The sequence below is a fragment of the Oreochromis aureus genome, linkage group 13, assembly GCF_013358895.1.
Source record: "Oreochromis aureus strain Israel breed Guangdong linkage group 13, ZZ_aureus, whole genome shotgun sequence".
Taxonomy (NCBI): domain Eukaryota; kingdom Metazoa; phylum Chordata; class Actinopteri; order Cichliformes; family Cichlidae; genus Oreochromis; species Oreochromis aureus.
Window position 1 is genome coordinate 24,257,153 of NC_052954.1, and position 16,143 is coordinate 24,273,295.

A 16,143-nucleotide genomic window follows, 5' to 3' on the forward strand; every position below is an offset into this window, starting at 1 on the left:
GCGGGTTGGGATAGGGCTTGGGTTAAAATAATCTCTAACTGAAACAGTCAAATGGGAAAGCTTTTAACAGATAAACTTCAATGTCAAATTAATTTATGACAATTTATTTGGAAAGCTACATCTTACATTTCAGCCTAAGACAAAGCCTAGACAGTAACAGAGAAAGTGGTTAAACCCTTTCTTGGTAAATTACCTGTTTATAAAAGAAATATCCAACCAGATAAGATGATCTGAGGATGACCTAGATCATCCTAAGAAACACCAGTGTCTTTTATAATCCTGGCAAAGCTGTGTACAATAACTTCTAAGACTAATTTCATTAGAAAACATTTTAAGTCTTTCATAAAAAAATGTTACTGCTGTAAATGGTCTCACTCTCCTCTTTATGACTCTCAGGTCATTGGTTATTGTACTATAAAATTATGTGAATACTGTAAAACTTTTATGTGACGTGTATCTTGGCAGGCTTTTTGTCCAGGTCACTGTCATGAAAGAAGATAATGTATCTACTGACACTTCTTGGTACAATAAAACCAAATCCTGCATGTCAAACAAGGGGAGGAAACGCTGAATGTGTCAACAACACAATAATAAAATGAATTGTGTTATTATACTCTGAGCTGTCGAACTGAAAGCTGTGAAGAAAAACTGCATTTCCTCTCAGAAAAGAACAAAAGTTTGTGTTTTTGAAGAAAGAAAATCGCTTGGAAATGATTGATGAGTCTTCAAAGAGCAAAATGTGGTAAACAATCATATTTACTGTGAGTATTTCAAATTTGGTAGATGAGAATTAAAGCATAGATAATTACTAAGTAAATGCCAAAACATTTAGAAGGGAAAAAAAGGACATTTAAAAAACACAGCGTGATGCCTGCAAAAATGTTCAACATGCTACCTTTTCGTTTATTGATGTTTGTTTTTTCCCTATATGCCATGACACCAGGGGGTAAGCTGTAAATTTGAATAGACAGTGGAAGTAAATGAAAATGTGTGAAGGAAAGCAGAAGACACAACGTTGTTAAAATCCATCTTCGGTCTGTGGAGGATTCGGATGCACGAGAGCAGCGACGCCGCTGACGACTGAAATCAAATCCGCACCCTGTTATTATACCGCGTCTTTTCACCAGAGAGGAACTTTTCTACCTAAAGAGAGACAAAATGATGCAAGGCAAAATATCCTTTCTCAGAATTAACAAATGATGAATTCAAACACAAAGTACGTGTACATGGAAAGTTTAAATTACCCATGTGCCATTGTGTACAGCTTTAATATTTCACAAATTGATTCTGTGTTTTTATGGGAAAGTGAGGACATAAAGAAGAGTGTTTTATTTTTGTTTTGTGGATGTGGAGCTGATTTGCAGGTCAAAGTTAATCCAACATCTACATATATCAGACTGATGCCATGTGTGGATAAAACTCTGCTTCCAGATGTGGATTAATGAGTTTGTGGTTTGGTTGAGCAGTTAAACTTACTCATTTTTTTTCCTGGCTATCATTCAGTCGGCCCACATTCTGTGAGGGTGGTGCTGAGTCTGTGCTCCATCTCTCCATGCAGCAGCACCAGTTCAGCAGGGTAGTTACCTGGGAGGCAGGGCCTTGTGAGTGAGTAATGCTGCTGAAACAAAAGCTCTGACAGCAGAAGTGTGGAGAGAGTGATGAGAGTCCCTGCTGCTGTGTTAGCTGGCCTGGCCTCGGAATCTCCTCTCTGGCTTTCCCTTTCAGACTCTTGCCCCTGAGGGCCAGGAGCCTTGGAGACGTCAGAGCGCCAGTTCAGCACTGGTCACCTATAATGCAAATGCCACAGCCCACTCACACTCGATTCCAAAACATATTTCTGATCATAAAATGATGATATGGACTTTAAAACTGTAACACTTTATCACCTGTTCCAATCCAGCATTAAAGCCTACACTAACCTACTGAAATGAAAAAGGGTAATCATCATTGCTGACACTATTATTACTTCACCAATAAAATAAAATAGCATTGTTTTTAATTTGCTGCAGTATTACACTCTAGTTACTTGTTGAGTTTGCATACAAAACAACATTAATCATGCCAGAATATATAATGCGCTGTAAAGATTTAATATAAAACTCCTACAATTTGTCTCTAACTCTTTTTACTGGCACGCCTTCTGTCTGCTCCACAGTTACTTGTAACCAGCACAAAATAAAGCAAACTCTTATTTACTTTGCCAGTAAATCATATCTGTTAAATTCAGTTTCAAACCATATTTTTCCCATGGTAATGCACATCTCTCTACCTCTGTTACATGCCAGGGCATCAATAAAAATAAGCCACCAACACTTTACATATAAGTTTGTCTTTCTAATCATTTTACTCAAGTAAACGTTTGGATCTGGTTTGTTTTTGTTAATGAATAAAAAGAAATGATGTCCGCTTTTCTGGTTGCTCTGAATGAATCCAATAGTGCTGTCATCAACGACAATACATGAAATGTGACGTATTGTTAGGCTTCCAAAGAATCAAACCCTCATCAGTTGAAAATATATTCGTGTAGTGTTTAAAAGCTTCAGCATGCAGAAGTTTTCATTTACACTACAACTAGATGAGGTGACACAACAGCACCAACTTCTCCCGGCTTCTCCGTTTAGGCCAGCTTCATGCATTCACCGCGTTATGGGCTGCAGAACTGCAGAGGGGACGTCTGGCTGTGATGGGGCGCGTGACATGATACTCAACAGTCAGACACCATGACAACCTGGCAGCAATGCTGTTGATTCAGCAACTTGACTGAACTGTATGAGGAGTTGGAGGGAGGGGGCAAAAACCTGTTGCTGAAGGGAGGAAACACAGGCTGCTGTTGCAGGATCAAAGGCTTGTGCTGGATACAGGCTGTGTTATGACACCCGCTGAGGAATAGCAGGTGATTCAAACGAGGAAAATATTATCCCAAAGTCTTCTAGTCCATGTCACCAATGCTCTTTTTTTTTTTTTTTGTCTCTCATGCATAATCATGAAGGTGCCTGCTTGGTGTCAGAAATAGAGTCTGCTGTTATTAATATTTTTAAATGATAGAGCAGATGATCTAATAGAGAAAATATATAAATATTGACCCCACTCTAGAGCATATAGATCAGATTTTACTCTAATAACATTAGAAATTATAAATGTGATGTTTAGACCCAGAGACTGCTGGGTGGGGAGAAGTCTCTTAATAGAGTTTGGTTCCCAAAGTGGGGTCTGTGAACCCCAAGGGGTCAGTCACCAATAGCCAGTGGCCCTGAAAATAATTTGTTGTAAATTATACAACTATGCTGTAATATTAACAAGTGCACAACTGCAGATGGGAACCATTTCCAACCTGAATCCAACCCACAACCATCTTTGGGCCAGTTTAAATTCTGATATAACTGCGACCTTAGCATTGAGTTAAAACTTTTTTTTAAACATATTGTTTGTAGAATATTTATATTGTCAACGCTAGTCTCAATCAGACATTTTCATTATCAGTTGCTTATCAAATCATTTTGGCATTTGGATTTTTTAATTTTTTTAATTTTTTTGACGTGAAGTTGAAATGGTGATTCTTCTTTTGGAATGTTTCATTAGTAAATTAATCAAAATAATGCTTTTTTTGCTAAAAGCATTTATTTATATATTTATTATTTGTTAATTTTAAGCTCTGTTTTTTTTTATATATGCATATAAAAGTTTGAATTTAAGTCAACATTTATATCATATTGAATTTCACATTTTTTAGGGAATTGGGTAGCTGAACTGGGGAGTTAAGACGTTTTTAATTGCATTCTTCCCTGTTGCTCTACGACTGTTTTGAAACATTAAGTACTTTCCATATATTAAGACAGAGCATTTAAAAGTGCATACAAAGAACAATAAATTAAGATGCACTAAAATGTGATTAAAAGTGATCAAATAAAATAAGCTACAGACAGATGACAAATCAGAGTCCAGAAATAAGTTGTAAACGGCCTCAAAATTAATAAAACAAATAAAAGTTTGGTAGTGAAAACAGTTTTCTAAGTTATTGGAGAAGACCAGATTTTTTTGATGTGTCCATCTGTGCCGAGATTAAATTCTTCAAGCTGATGTTTTTTTATCCATGGTTTCGATTTATCAGCAGACATCGCCATTAAAAAAAAAATCTAAGATGTGCTAAACTGGAAGCCAGAGCAACAGTTTAGGACTAATAAAAATGTGATAGAAGCATTAAATAGATGCTCAAAAAAAATGCTCAAGTTATCTGATGTTATTGGGAGGGGGAAAAGCTGGAGATGAAGTCATGGATAGCTCTTTCATCAGACCTTCAGTTTTTTCTTTGATTCAGCTGACAAAAAGCTGATTTTGTCACCGCTGCTGAAACTCCATACTTAATGTAAAATAGTTTATTATTCAACCTCCTTATTTAAAAGAAAAACTTTCCTACAAGATGCATTATAGGCCCCGATGAGCTAAAGTGCTGCAGGAGAAAGCAGCAAGGCAAATAACCATGCTTATACTGCCACCATGTGATGGGAGAAGAATATGGAGAAAATTTTAAAACAACTGAAATTCTTTCTAGGTTCTGAATATATATAGCTCTCTATATAATATATATACACATCTATCTGAATCTCAATAACCCTATACATTGATATCTAAATCTCCACATATCTTCCTATATATATCCACTTATCCTCCCAAGTGTATCCTTTTTGTTATAGCCAGTCACGTTTTTGACTATTAATTCCCATTAATAATAACAACAGGCTCATAATTATTGAGTAAACTTTTAAATCGGCTAAAATGACTATTTTGGAATAATTAACCTTAATTAAATTCATGTTTGCTGTAAAATAAACAATAAACATATGTAGTGACTCTGAACATCTTTTGGAAATGTCATTGTAAAATAATGCTTGCTTTATAGGAATAATTTCATTTTATGCAGTTATGAGCAGTAACTGGATCTCAGCAAATGTTTGAGACTTCAGAGAGAAGGACAAAATTATTTTTCTACCTTAGTCCAAATAATGTATGCTCATTTTATTCAATACATTCAGGAAAACACACACTAAATCTTTCTTCTTGATGCTCCAATCACAAACAAGCTCTTCTTGTTTCTGGATTATTTCATCTGGGGCCTCATCTGCTTCTACAAAGAGAATATATTTGAACTCTTTTAAAGAGTATATTAGATGTATTTTTTGTTTGTTTTAGCAGATTCTGATTGATGAGTGTGTGCTCAGTGTTAGATGTCTTGCAGAGTTCCTCATTTTCCAGGGAACTGGACTCCGACTGCCAATCATGACAAATCTGTGTGCAAGATGGGAAAACCTCATCCACATATCCAGATAGCTCAGATGGAGGACCATAGAGATATCTGCATCCAACAGTATTAAACCCATGATGCACATGAGGATTGAGGTAGTTGAAAGGAGTTGAAAGTGACCCGATGGAGAGTCTTCAATAACCTGCTACCTCATTACTTTGGCTGACATGAGAGGGGGCCTCAGCACCACTCTTTGGTCTACACAAAGCCTTCACCAGGGGAAAAGAGTTGGCACTCCTGCTGACTGAGTCCCATGTGTATGGATTTCCTGGGGCTGGTGCAGATTTATAATATCCAGGTTTAATGAAAGCAGGCTGACATGGTGGGTGGGTGGGGGGTATAAAAAGTAAAAATTGGTACAGAGTTAAAATAATTTTTGTACAGTTGGAAAAAACACCAAACACTAGACCTAAAAGATCTCACTAATGAATGTGATTACCGTCAGCGAGTTATGTCACAATATTATTGTTTCAAATGTATAAACACTGAAGTAGAGATTTATTATTCAAATCATTTTCTTTTTTGTAGAGTAATTAAACATGTCAAGCACTGCCAAAATATAACGAGTCCAACCAATTATAAAGTGCAACTCAGTGAAAATACCCAATTACATGAAAATTGTGCTTGAATAGGCCACAATATTTGAGAAAAATTATTTAGCTTCAAAAGAACTGGGAAATGTCTTCATTACAGCAGCTGAAATTTAAGTTAAATACAACGTAAATAAAAACATGACAAAATACAATGCATACAAACTCATTTTGGCTCATTTCACAGTTATCTGCTTCAATTAGTGAGGAATTTAGGGAAGTTAAGTGCTGTGACAGTGCAAGATTGAAACAAATGGTTAACACGAGAAAAAAGATAAGACAAACTGGGTGAAAGCTTTAGTCAGTCAGTGCTAAATTAACATTAGTTTAGCAATATAACTTGAGAGATGTTAACTTAAAGAAGTCGGGGGGGGGGGGGAAGGTGTTGCTTATGCGGGAAGAGCAGCTATAGATTTTTATCGTGATCATTTATTTTTCAGTGAATTGTAAAATTTGTGCTGTAAAAGATGTCTGGTGTATGCTTCTGTTCACATAAGCTTAGAGGCTGCTGCTTAATTTCTACTTTTTCACAAACTATTTTTGGACACTAGAGGGAGCCCTCCACTCAATGTCCATGCTTTCTTGAGCTCAGTTAAATGTAGGCTACATGTAATACAGTGCACACAGTATGTGTTTACGTGCATAGTCTCTAAAAAGACATTCTAAAATTACTGTGGCAGGACCAAAGGATGGCATCTGATTGACTCTGATGCTGTTCCAAACATGTTAACTGTTTATAAAAAAAAGAAAAGAGAAGAAAGAGTTATCATCAACCTCCAGTCGATGACCTAGGAGGTACACTGTATTCCCAGAAAGTCCCTTTACACAGTTTAGACTTTTCCACTTACTGTAAATAAACAGTAAACAAATAATTTTTGCAAGTACAAACTTTGCATTTTGAGGAAAGAAAAGCTTAATTTAAGCGAACAAAATTCATTGCTTCTCTGTACACTGTGCCACAAAAACAACCAATCAGAGTTGGATGCAAAAATTCTGATTGGCTATTTTGGTCGCCCATCAGCTCACTAGCTACTGCATTCCAGAAACATTAGTATCTTTAATGAGTTTATTTTAAGATGTACAATTTTTTAAGATATTATTATTTGACTGCATGGCTAGATTGTCGTAGCAGTTCTGATATTGATTTTAAGCATAAAATACCTGAAATCCAAAATTAATTAAAATGTGTTTAGAGTAGAAGGACTTTGACTTTGGCTGGATTGCAGTCAGTAGCCAGTACCATGATATTCTTCACTCACTGGAGGATGGCCTGCTTGACATTTCCGATGTCATTCATCTCTTTGGTGTCCACTACATATTTGTGCCTCGACTCCAAGCATATCTTGGCACCTTTGTTGGAGGAAGGAATAATAATCCCATCAGGACAGAAGGAGGTCTCACTCCTGAACAGCTCTGGTGTATGGGACATCTACAAGAGCTGGACGAGGGCGAGAAACTTGAGGTACCAGATCATAAAAAGACTTTTTTTATTGAAATGTTCAATTTCAAAATATTAGTGAGCAGGTAACTCTTGTCTTCTGACATTAACAAATTAGACACTTGCAGGACATCTGGGAGATGTTGCTGGTGATTTGTTTTATACATTCTTGCTTTTCAGTTACCACTAATCTAAATTACTGTAAGAATAAAATGAAAACCAAAGGTCACCTTTTTTAATTTATCTTTTGGAACATTCTCAGTCACATGGTGTAACCTGTACATACGATTCTTGCAACAGGTGTCAAACCAACAGTGACACCCTGACACCTAACATGGACTTGAAAGTCAATGCTGTTAAAAGTTCTCAAATACTGGATATTTTTGCTGAAACATTCAGATAACAATTAGACAAGCAAACAAAGTACTTGCTTAGTATCTCTCAACATAGAATCCTACACAAGGTTTTACCCCAAAATGTAGAACTAATGACAAGATGAGTACACGACTACCTAAACAATGGAGTGTTGAAATAATTTGTACTTTAGTTTTACATGGCAATCAGCTGCCATTTTTTTAGGTTTGTTACATCCCCAAGCTAGCCTAGGGGATAGAAGGGACTAAAAGTTAAAACAGTGAAGGAGGAGTCAAGATGGTAGTTTTAAAAGGTTGACTTTCAGCTAGTCGTAAAGTTTGGGTTCAGACTGACAGTCAGCTTCAGAGAGCGCCAAGGCCAACATAACAAACAGCACATCCCTTATACGAAAATAAGAGGAAATTACCTAACTCCAAAGAAAAAAAAAAAAAAAAAAAAAAAAAAAAAAAAAAAAAATACAACCTATAACCATAACCTACCTAACGACACATAAACAAGAGAAAACAGGGGATCACAAAACAAAAGGCAGCTCTCCCCTACAAGCAGTCTGAACACAGACTCACAAGATGTACATACACGTCAAAAGGCATGAAAGCCTGCACAAGTATGGCAGTCCAAACGGCCAGAGGGCCCGAAAACACAGCTGCACAGGCATTATACAGGGCTCTGCTGACTGGCAATTAGGTGGATTCAGGGAGCAGCACCCAATCAGGACAGAGGAGGTGGAGCCTAGACAGAACATAAGGGATTATTCAACAAGAGAAAACCAGCATCCTCCTGGGGGATGTAACAGGTTCCTGTAGCTAAAACTAATGTAATTGAATCCAGCAACACTGCTAAAAATTAGAAATTCCATTTGAATCAACTGTAAAACAGATGACCCAAAAACAGAAAAATAAATATTGTAGCCTTCAGGAAGGTACGATTTATGGGGCACTGCTGGATTGGATCGCCTTAGTTTAAGCTTGAAGTCTCAAACAGCCTGGATGCAAAGCGTTCAAATTACAGCATTCCAGCAAAGTGGAAAAAATTAAACTCAGCTTTTCAGAGTGAATGCATGCAGGGAATCCTGTATAAAGGACATGTTGCATATATTTCAGGATAGAGTTAAACTATTGTCCTTGTGCTACTGAACAGTTCTTAAGTCTTGTCATTTCTATGAAACAGCAACAAACATTCTAACAGCTAATGTTTAGAAACATCTTTACTCATACAGTTCCCAAATTACAAGAGAACCATGTGTTAAACTCTGTGGAATCCACCACCATATCTAACTGCTTCACTCATTATGGTTTTGTGCAAGTGTTCAGATGCTGCACTGGAAAAGGCACAGTACAAGTGCATGCACTCACAACTGGGTAACAAATGGAGTAATCTCCTAGCCGCTCCTTACATTCGTGGTCAAACTTGCATGTTATTTTGAAATGTCTCTTTTCACCAGGATGGGAACATAGGATTGGCCGGTCATCCACTGGAGCACATGCTGGACAGCAAGAGACTGATTTTTCACCAGGTGCACCACCTGTGTTTCCATCTGTGATGTTTAAAAAATGTTTATGAAGTCTACTGTAAATAAAAAGCAATCTGAATGACAGTGTTTTAAATTAATATCTAAGGATGCTTTAAGGTGCCCTGGATGCTAAAGCAGTAAAATACTGAAAAGATGCTTACGGTATATATACACAATACTATAGGTATATACACAGGTAATACTATATAGTACCTGATACTTCAATCTCCTGCAAGAAATCTTGCAAAAATGTGTGATTTTCCTCTCAGTTCTCTTCCTAGATGTCCTTTTTTCACTGAAATGTGGTTGGCAGTTCATCATAATGAAATCAGCGTCTGGCTGTAAATAGGGAAATAAAGTAGATTATATTGAAGATATATTGTTCGGTCAAGGCTATTAAATGAAAACAGGATAACTACAGTACAGATAAGTGGACTGTCTCCCAGATCAGACGGAAGCTGTTATGTTAATACTTACTTTGAGGATGTTCCCAGGAGCAAACAAATTGCAAGAGTGCAAGACAATAGCACTTTGGGGGGGGGGAAAAACAAACAAACAAAAAAAAAAAAAACCCCACAATATAAAAATGAAAAACTAGTAGTAGATGTTAAACATCTCATTTCACCAAGACTGAAGTTTGATTTGAAATATCCTGGAAATGATCTGTGGGACGAAAATGTACGAGTTTTAAAAAATGCAGTGTTGCATAACATAAGAGTTATTGTTTATAAAGTTATTAAAGATGGCATCTGTCCTGAATAGCATATTTTAATTTAAACATCTATGTTGTTAAATTGGCCTCCATGAAGGACTTGTGGCCATGTTAAGTAACAAAGATACCAGAGTTCTGACTGCTGACTCAACTGCACCATTTCCCTAAAAACAGATTTAAATGATTTAGTTAAAACGGCAACAATTAGTCACGAAAGCGGTCACATGGTTAGGATACACATGCTCAGTAAGAAAACTATGCTGGTAATTAGCCATAAGGTTAGCTTAAACTCTACAGCTGCACCTGTAACTACAATTTCACAACATATTTAATAAAAGGGACTGCAAATTACTTAATACACAAAACAAAAATCTGAACTCACCTGCTGCTGTGGTTTAGTGTTATTGGAGCCATTGTTTGATTCCGTCATCTCTTCTTTAGCTGCAGAGTAAATCAAAAATCCCTCCTTCTGGAAGAAGCTAAGGTGAGGAGGAAACACCCCTTCAGGACTGACTCTTTCCAAATCCGTTTCACAACAATGCGACAGAACTATACTACACCAACAATGGTCTTAAAAATATATATATATTTGAAAGTAAAATAATTAAACATACTAACCGAAAATGAGTTTTAATCTAGTTTAAACCACTGGATTTAGCTACATTTTGGACAGTGTTTCCGGAATGCAGTAGCTAGCAAGCTGATTGGAGACCAAAACAGCCAATTAGAATTTTTACATCCAAGTCTGTGATTGGTTGGTTTTGTGGCACATCTATAACGGTGTACAGAAAGAGTTGAGCGTGCAGGGAGCAGAGATGTTGAGAGCGGGAGCGACACACTGACAGCAGGTCCTCAGATGTCTGTCAGAACACAGAGTAGAGGTCTGAGCAAGAGCAAATGCCAACAACTGAGCGAGAGGGGCTGTTACTGTGTGTGTTAATGGATAAAGACTAAAATACATTTCTTGCTCACAGCAATGAATTTTGTTCGCTCAAATGAAGCTTTAAAATAATTTTCTCCTCAAAATGCAACATTTGTACTTGCAAACATTATTTACGTGCGTTCAGAACAGAGGCACAAAAATAACGCCATACTATGGCGGTCTGAAGGTTCTGTCACTGTTCTCTGACCCGCTTGCTAAACTTACCAATCGTTGTCATCATGTGCGTCTCTCATATTTCTGCTGGCTGTTGGGACCGGCTAATATTAGCACAGACACAGATTAACACGACTGCTTTCACTCTCCCTTTCAAAAAACACCAATTACTTTCCACCTGTCAGTTTCACAGGCATTACCCTCCTTCTCCTTGCGTGCCTTGACCTTTTCCTATGTATAACTTCATCTTAGCCATTATAGTGTGAGGGAGAAGGGGTGCAAAGGAGCCTATTATTGAACCCATAGTAAAAAGAGGGAAAAAAATACAGCTAGATAATCCTAGCAAGCCAGATAATTTAATTAGTGTAGTTTTTGATCACCTTTGTGAAATATTTATTGATTATTATATTGATTGTGGTGCATGTAAATGTGCTCTCTCTCTCCTTTTTCGAAAGAAAAAGCTACAAATACAGTTTACAACTGCATGTAAAACACTCAAGATTAAAACTTGGACATTCTCCTGACACACTGAATGTGTATCAGATTAGTCGACTACAGGAAAGACAAGTGAGTCACCTCCAGCGACTCCTAAATGTCACATTTAATCCTGGGATGGAGCGGGATCTTCAGGATAAATGGCGGTTGTCCCTGAGAGAGAGGAGTGGTGATCCAGCATCTGTCAGACACCTGATCACAGTTAACCAACTTAAACCTGAGCAGCTGTTTAAGGTGAGCTTTAAAGCCACCCTACCATTTCTCTGTCGTCCCTTTAGCTTTGTGTGTACATTGACTGTATTCATCTGTGTCCAGTAGAGTTTAGAGTGTTAAAGTCTACAGGAACGTTACAGTGCCTTGTTTACCTTCCCTAAACAGCTTTGTTAGATAACAGAACTTGAACAAGCATTTCCTAGATAAACAAAATGCCAGTGCAAACTCACCTCACTCACTACCCTAGCTAATGCAAACAGTCCAAGCTATGGTTACACACCTGCCACCAAACTGCAACCTAAGAAACCCAAGACAAAACCATCTTACCCATCTAGTTGTTGTGAAGCTTTTGTGTTACAGGATCTTCATCTACTATGTGTTGAGCAATGGACTACCGGATTAGCTTGACCACATAAATTACCTCCTGTACAAGGCTTGGACAGAGCCAGAACAGCTGTCTTTGACTTTTAGTACCCTTTATGTCATTTATTTGCTTAAAAGGTATATCCAGGTATAAAATTGGCACAGATAATTGAACTTGCTCAAGAACAATAATAAAAAGATCTCCATAACATAACAAGTGGTATTATTTAAATTTTCCTTGTTTTTTCCCCAGTAATCAAATCAGTTACCTTCAAGGTTTACATTATGCAGATTACGTTTTGTTATTGTTTTTTGACAATTCAATAATGGAAAATAACATTATAATACACTTTACTCACAGTTTTAACATTGTCCCAGCACAGTATTTTCCTCTCACACAGCAGGCTTTCTTGTGGTTCCTGTGGCAGAGCCTTCAGCTATCAAGCCCTCTCCAATGGAACCAGCTCCCAGTTTGGGTTTAGAAGAAACTCTTTCTACTTTTAAGATTAGAGGTCAGTCTTTTTAATTAAGGCTTATAGGCTCAAACTACTGCCTAACAGTCACAACAGGAAAATAATTGAAATGTAGGGCATCAGCAAGAAAAGTAAAAGACCAACTGTACCCATGTCAAGTTTCCTTGCTGTTTGCTAGGAGATGCAGGAGGACACTGAAGAGACTGATTCACTAATTGAACACAGGTGCAGGTTTAGCACAAAAAGAATGCAGGAATGTGGGCAAAGCCTGCAGCAGACCAAACTGGAGTTTAAGTCAAACAGAGATTTCAAAATAAAAGAGTAAGTGACTAAACAAAAACAACACAAAGACACTAAGGTTCTTACCATGAAGCATCCTTCAGTCTCCTCTTTTCATTACTCATGCATCTGTATATCAGTACTGCATATCATCAACTTGTCTATCCTCTCCTACTTCTACTTCCTGTGTTATATTATTTTGGTGGCCTCTCTGTGTTGTTCCTTTATCTTCTCTTTGCCCTCACAACACATCCACTCATGGCAGATGGCTGCTCCTCCCCACACCTTATTCCACTGGAGGTTTCTTCTGTTAAAAGTGAGATCTTCCTCACCACCATCACCAAGTGTTTGTGCACAAGGGACTGTGATCAGTGGAGTTCTTTTATTTTTTGTAGGGCCTTTCTGATTATATAAAGTTCACAGTTCAATTCAAAATCAAACTGAACTGAATTGGATGTGTTATCATGCCAATGAAAACTCACATCACTGACTTATCGGACATATAATTAGAGGGTATAAAGAGAAGCTGCACTCCTTTTTAGCAGAGAAACTTAACGGGATGTCAGTCCTGTATATTGGATGTGGGCAAATACATGAACTGAGTTTATTACACCAAGAAGAACTTTTATGGCTTTTTGTTTAGTAACCATCGTGACTGAGAGCAGTTACAGCCATAAAGTTAGTAAGCAGAGTGCAGCTTTTCTCTAATGTCTTGAATATATGGCTAAACACGTGAGATAACTGCTTATCTTTACTGTGGCCAGTCTCCCTGTGTCAGCAAAATTAAGCATTGTCAAAGTAAGGAGGAGGAAAATTTTGCTGAAATGTACAAGGCCTGAATATGGCTGCTAGTGGCCACAATATGTAAATAAATTAATGGTGAGTTAGTGAACTATTGAAGGAAATAAAACTGAAAGTCATGCTAGTGGGCTTGCGTGTGTGTGTTAATTGCTAATATCCTTCTGTGCTCGCAATGATAGTTTTGGCATGTTAAGATTAGCTAATCAGTGCTAAACACAAATAAGCTGATGGTATACATTGATTTGATAGGGCACAAATGAAAATGTATAAAATTTTCCTTTCTGGTTTTTGTGTTGTTACATTTTGATTTGGGGGACAGATGCTCTCACTACTTCCAAGATTAGGCCTCAAACTTTAACCTTGAACAAAGGTTATCATTAGGGCTGGATCAAGTGCAATCAATTCACACTGCTGCTGGACTTCCCATGATGCACTCAGCAGTTCTTGTACACTTTGCCCACGTATTTTACTACTGCATGCCATTAACATTTGTCTTCTCTCTACCCCAGTGTGTTTTTTCATCGTCTCTTTATGCTCTCCTTGTCTCCCCAAAGCCCCCAAAAGTCACAGCAGATGGCAGCCCCTCTCTGAGCCTGGTTCTGCTAGGTTTCTTCCCATTAAAAGGGAGTTGTTCCTTCCCACCATTGCCAAGTGCTGTTCTTAGGGGATCTGTTTTGGTATGTAACCGTTTCCTCCCAATGGCAGTCAAATGTATAATGCCTCCAACGGTACCTAAGACTGAGCTGTCAGTCAGCTATCAGTGTGTTTTAGTTTTTAAAAATGTCCATAATGATCAATTCTATTCTAATCTAGTGGTGGCAGTGATCATATACGTTACTGGAATTAATAATAATGACTGAAATATTTTGTGATCACAAAAAACTTAAAATAAGATATACTCATTCAACATATGCCTCCAAAAGTCAAAGCAGTTCAGCAGAGGCCAACCAAGAGGCAGAGCTAAAAGGGAACAAACAACAGCCTTGATTAATCTCAGTGACCACAGTGTATAAATATACATACCACACCCGAGTTTCAGTTTGCCAATAAGAATTGTCTTATTTAAACAAAAAAGGAAAGCTAAAGGGTTGTAGGCCTGACAAAAAAAAAAAAAAACCCTCCAAAAAAACAATAACAACAGGTAAGCGGAGTGTAGACCAGCCCTAATTTAATACAAAAGAAAAGCTAAGAGCCTCTTTCTCAAAGGCAAGGAGGGGAAGAAAAAAAAAGTAAAGCCTCACAAGAAACTGGGGACCAAAGGATGCTGTTAAATAGAGGACAGAGCAATCATTAATTACTCCCACCTGAGAGAGGGAGAGAAAGCAGAGCAAAAGAGAGAGAGAGGAAGAACACACAAGGGGTAGACATGAAAGCACTCAACTTTTGATTTTCTTTTTTAAACTTTCCTTGGCTTAATAACTGTTCAAGTATAATTTATTCTGCTCCTTTAAGTATGTCTGTATGTAAAGATGTATTTCTGATTGTGATTATTAGACAAGAACAAGAGTAGTAGAGAAGAGAAGTGAAGCGCCCAAACAATAAAGAGTACAGGCAGGATCCCACAAAATGTTGAGGAAATGGATATAATTTCCTTCAAGATCCCTATCTCACACTCTACAGATGGGAAGCAATGTTGTTAATGATGGTAGCATTAGTGAACCAATGAGACCTAGTCATGTTAACAACAGAAAAATAGAATAAGACGATAATGCTGTGGCTATGAAGGCCAGGTTAAAGCAGCAGCTCTGAATGTGTCACATGTAGCTCTCGTCACATTTCCTGACTCTTTGTATAATATTACAAAAAGAAACTATGCATGGACACTAAAACAGTTTTTTTTTATTAAGCTGTAAACATGTTTTTTTTTAATTATGTGAAGATGGGCATCTATTGGAACTAAGTCTAAAAAGAGACCCACAACCATCTCCTTTGGCTCTTCTGATGGGACACTGAGGCTTTCCCAAGCCAGTCTAGATGCTTAATCTCTCCAGCATGCCTTGGCTCTAACCATGGCCTCCTCCCATGTCCAAAGAGGACATGCCCCAAAACTCCTTTGAGTTGTCCAACTATCTTAACTAGCTCCTTTTCAATAACGAGGAGTAGCAACTCTACTCTGAATTCCTCCTGAATGGCCCATTTCCTAATGCTATCTGAAAAGGAAAAGCCCAGACACCTTCAGGAGGAAGTTTATTTTCCCCACATGTATCTACCACCTCATTCTTTCAGTCCTCTACCTTGGCTGTGATTCCCACTGTTTGTCCCTCTGTGGTCTCTTGCAGGATCCTGGTAGGTGAGGTTTACTGGTGCAACTTGAGTACCTGGTCAGTCTCCCTTGAGTATTTTAAGAGCTGACTGTTTCAACTTCTGCTCTTTCTTTATTGACCCAGCAGCAGTTTTGGAATGGCCTGTCTACCAGCAGTTTCTCTGTTGTCTGATGGAGGCAATGTACAAAGCATCTGGTACAACTGGTCTGTTGGCCATTCTTGCTTATGCTGTTGC

At 37.8% G+C, this 16,143-nt stretch overlaps 2 long non-coding RNA genes across 3 annotated transcripts; both read right to left on the reverse strand.

The window, feature by feature from the left end:
- Nucleotides 1–738: 738 nt before the first annotated feature.
- LOC116325781 lies at nucleotides 739–12,808 on the reverse strand. 2 transcript variants are annotated; one of them, XR_005615288.1, is made up of 4 exons: nucleotides 12,714–12,808; nucleotides 12,451–12,588; nucleotides 1,477–1,787; nucleotides 739–1,143 (listed from the first exon to the last, which is right to left on the reverse strand). It is a non-coding gene; the product is annotated as an uncharacterized LOC116325781 (long non-coding RNA). The 2 variants fall into 2 exon arrangements; XR_004199878.2 differs by having other exon boundaries at nucleotides 12,451–12,780.
- LOC120443260 lies at nucleotides 7,363–10,614 on the reverse strand. The gene is made up of 5 exons (XR_005615289.1): nucleotides 10,543–10,614; nucleotides 10,307–10,403; nucleotides 9,426–9,551; nucleotides 9,096–9,236; nucleotides 7,363–8,431 (listed from the first exon to the last, which is right to left on the reverse strand). It is a non-coding gene; the product is annotated as an uncharacterized LOC120443260 (long non-coding RNA).
- Nucleotides 12,809–16,143: the final 3,335 nt, after the last annotated feature.